This window comes from Triticum dicoccoides, chromosome 3B, assembly GCF_002162155.2.
Source record: "Triticum dicoccoides isolate Atlit2015 ecotype Zavitan chromosome 3B, WEW_v2.0, whole genome shotgun sequence".
Taxonomy (NCBI): Eukaryota; Viridiplantae; Streptophyta; class Magnoliopsida; order Poales; family Poaceae; genus Triticum; species Triticum dicoccoides.
This window is the reverse complement of record NC_041385.1, coordinates 46,349,086-46,353,621: the sequence shown is the minus strand read 5'-3', so window position 1 is coordinate 46,353,621 and position 4,536 is coordinate 46,349,086.

Sequence of the window (4,536 nt, the reverse complement as noted above, 5' to 3'; positions counted from 1 at the left end):
TGAGCGCAAGTTTGGGCCTGGGATGGGTCAAAAACGGACGGAATCCGGACATTTGTCCGTTTGAGGCCGTGCGCTGGACCGCCTCTTTTGTCCCTTTTACCCCAAACGGACGGAGCCGGACAGGATAGTGTCGCGCGGTGGAGTTGGCCTAAATGTTCTGACCAAGCATCGGTGAGGTGGGCAGAGCCCAGACATCACGATGCATGCATGAGAGTGGAGTAAATCGCACAAAACCACCGTTTTGAAGGCTAGGTTTGTGAAAAACACTATAATATATTTTTTTCTTCAGAAAACACCACGTCTATGGTATTTTTTTTTTGCAAAAACCACTGATCGGCGGATTTGACTCGAGTGAGAATGTTTATGACAGATTGGGCCTGGTAGTCATGCTGATGTGGCACCGCCTAAGTAGCTGCGACGTTGGCAAACATTATCATCATGTGTGGCCCCGCGGGGTCAATCTGTCATTGAAAGAAAAAAGAAAGAAAATATCTGGTGCTCCATGCTCGTCAACCTCCCGCTGCTGGACAGAGGAGTGTTGTGGCCGCCGGCGCTGGCGTTGACTAGGGCCCGAGGGAGCTCACCGGCGATGGCTCTGGAATAGGCAATCCGTGCGCGCGTCCGGGTGGTGGCTGCGGGGTCGCATGGGACGGCCTGTAGCGTTGTCGCCATGGGCCAGGCCGCGACGGCCGAAGAGCTGCAATGGCGGCGCCCACAGGGCTTCCCCGAAGGAACTCAGGGGCGGCGGCAGTTTGAGGGCATCCAGAGGAGTCGGTTATGCCGAAGGAAAGGGAGGAGAGGGCTGCTGGGAAGGAATTTGGCTGACGGGACGGGTGGCGGCACCTCGGCCATTGGAGCGGGGAGGAGCTCTGAGACTTGGGGAAGGAGTCGGGGACTGCGAGGGGGCAACGGGATCCTTGAGCCCTTGCGAGCCACCCGAGGTCTCCGTCGAAGTAGAGCCCGCCATCGTCGTTGCCGCACCAAGGCGGAGGCCGCCCTTCGTTCGCCCTCGGCCAAGGCAGAGGCCTCCCCACCGCCAGTGCTCCCCTGCGAATTCCATCCTTGAGTAGGGCTGCCGCATCCCGGCGCCGCGGTCCTTGTCGTCCTTGACCTTCCTCGCATGGCTGAGACTCGCGACGCCGGCCTTTGTCCGCCGGCCTGTGCACTACACTCAAACTGTTTGATGGAATGCCAAAGAGAGGCTTGATAGGCTGACAAGCGGGCCCCACATCCAGCAAACGTTTTCATGTAACGGTGTGAGAAACTGGTGCCACCTTAGCCGGACTAGCGGGCCCCATTTTTCGTAAACTCACTTAACCGAGCCCGATCTGCCGATCAATGTTTTTTGCAAAAAATTACCGTAGACGTGGTGTTTTCTGCAAAAAAAATGTATTGTAGTGTTTTTCGCAAACCTAACCTTCAAAGTGATGGTTTTGTGCAATTTACTCCATGAGGGTGTGAATCGGTGCAAGTACGTTGTTGTACTATTGGCCTAGCACTGCTCCAAAAGTTTAAACGGCCTAGCATTTGCCTAAAATAGGATGTACTAAAAGAGGTGAGTAAATATGCCTCCATGGTTAAAGTACCAAGCGCATCCACTAGTAGAAAACAGGGCTTTCGTTTAGCCAGAAAAGAGCATTAATCCCGGTTGCATTATGAACCGGGACTAATGTGAGCATTAGTCCCGGTTCGAGCGGCTAAGGCATCGTACATTCATTAATCCCGGTTCAAATGGGACCTTTAGTCCCGGTTGGTGCCATAAACCGGGACTAAAGGGTGCGATGCCCATTAGTACCGGTCTGTGGCACCAACCGGTACTAATGGGGTTTGAGGTATTAGTACCGGTTCGTGGCACAAACCGGTACTAAAGGTCCCATTTTCAAACTCTACCCCCTGGATCGCCTTTTCAGTTATGTAAAAAGCAAAAGAAAATGATAAAAACTTCAAAAATTAAAATCCTTCTGGATGTAGTTATGTTACTACATGTACTAGTTAGGAAAATTAAAAAACTTACATTTGGACATGTTTTGCAAAAAGTGTAGGAAAAATGTAAAACGGCTATAACTTTTGCATACGATGTCAGAAAAAATGTATAATATATCAAAATGTTCAGCACGAAAATCCGCATCCGATTTTGACAGCCTATGGCATGTTTGCTCAAATTCTAAAAGGAAAAAAAGTTATGCTCAAATTTCAGTTTTTTTGAATTTTTGTTAAATCTGGTCAAACTATGTTCAAACTATTTATTCAAGAATAATAGCGTTATTAAATAATTATTTTAGTTTTTTTGAATTTTGGTCAAATCTGGTCAAACTGTGGTCAAACTATGGTCAAATCATGGTCAAACTATGGTCAAACTACTTATTCAAGAAATATTAGTGTTACTAAATAATTATTTCAGTTTTTTTGAATTTTGGTCAAATATGGTCAAATTATGGTCAAACTATGGTCAAACTACTTATTCAAGAAATATTAGTGTTACTAAATAATTATTGTTTTTTAGAACAATAGTTTCAAACTCAAACAGTAAAATGTGTGACTTCATGCTGAAGCTAAATTCCCGAGGGTTAATAGGATTGACATCTTACTATTGTTAGGAAAACAACAAGTGCAGACTTGGAAACGAGGGAGAATAGAACTCGGAAGTTAAGCGTGCTCAGGCTGTAGTAGTGAGAGGATGGGTGACCGTCCGGGAAGTTAGATGATTTGGAATGATGAGGGGTGATTAGAGATTAGAGGTTAAATTGAGCAGTGATGAGGGGTGATTAGAGATTAGAGGTTAAAATAATTCAGAAATTTGAAAATAAAAAAAAATAAAAAAAATTCATCAAATTTCCTTTAGTACCGGTTGGTGTTACCAACCGGGACTAAAGGTGGACCTCCAGGCAGCGGCCACGTGGAGGGCCTTTAGTCCCGGTTCTTCCAGAACCGGCCTTTAGTCCCGGTTCTTCTAGAACTGGGACTAAAGGCCCTTATGAACCGGGACTAAAGGCCCTTTTTCTACTAGTGATCATGGCTCATTTTCACAGACCTAAATGTTTTCCTCTTTTCTCCGAAAGCAAGACATAAGGGGTTATTTGATTTGAGACTAAGTTTGTCAAAGATCGTCACATCTAAGGTTAAACAAGTTTGACCAACTTAAATGGGTGTTTGGTTCAAGCACCACTTTAGGCAATTCACACTAGGGTCCCACATCACATATACTCAAAAAGCGTGGAAAAATTCCCGTAGGTTTGCCAACTTGTTGCTCTCATTTTAAAGAACTTTACTTTAGACAAGTTTGACAACATTATGTGGCTAAGTGTGGCATTGCTAGCCTCAGAAAAATAAGCTCATTTTTTTGCGAGGGTAAAATAGTTTTATTCCATAGGTGCAGAGTTACCAGCTGGCAAAAGCTCACCGATACAAGTGAAGGAAATATGCCCTAGAGGCAATAATAAAGTTATTATTTATTTCCCTATTTCATGATAAATGTTTATTATTCATGCTAGAATTGTATTAACTAGAAACTTAGTACATGTGTGAATACATAGACAAACATAATGTCACTAGTATGCCTCTACTTGACTAGCTCGTTGAATCAAAGATGTTTAAGTTTCCAAACCATAGACATGAGTTGTCATTTGATTAATGGGATCACATCATTAGGAGAATGATGTGATTGACTTGACCCATTCCGTTAGCTTAGCACTTGATCGTTTAGTATTCTCCTATTGCTTTCTTTATGACTCATACATGTTCCTATGACTATGAGATTATGCAACTCCTGTTTACCGGAGGAACACTTTGTGACCTACCAAACGTCACAACGTAACTGGGTGATTATAAAGGTGCTCTACAAGTGTCTCCGAAGGTACTTGTTGGGTTGGCGTATTTCGAGATTAGGATTTGTCACTTCAATTGTTGGAGAGGTATCTTTGGGCCCACTCGGTAATGCACATCACTATAAGCCTTGCAAGCATTGTAGCTAATGAGTTAGTTACATGATGATGTATTACGGAACAAGTAAAGAGACTTGCCGATAACGAGATTGAACTAGGTATTGAGATACCGACGATCGAATCTCGGGAAAGTAACATACCGATGACAAAGGGAACAACGTATGTTGTTTTGCGGTTTGACCAATAAAGATCTTTGTAGAATATGTGGGAGCCAATATGAACATCCAGGTTCCACTATTGGTTATTGACCGGAGACGTGTCTCGGTCATGTCTACATCGCTCTCGAACCCGTAGGATTCCGCACGCTTAAAGTTCAGTGATGATCGGTATTATGAGTTTTTGTGTTTTGATATACCGAAGGTAGTTCGGAGTCCCTGATATGACGAGGAGTCTCGAAATGGTCGAGACGTAAAGATTGATATATTGGACGACTATGTTTGGACACCGAAAGGGTTCCGGGAGGTTTCAGGCATATACCGGAGTACCGGGGGGTTACCGGAACCCCCCCCCCCCGGGGGGAGTTAATTGGGCCTCATAGGCCTTAGTGGGAGAAGAGGAGGGGCGGCCAAGGGCATCTGTGTGCCCCTCCCCCTCT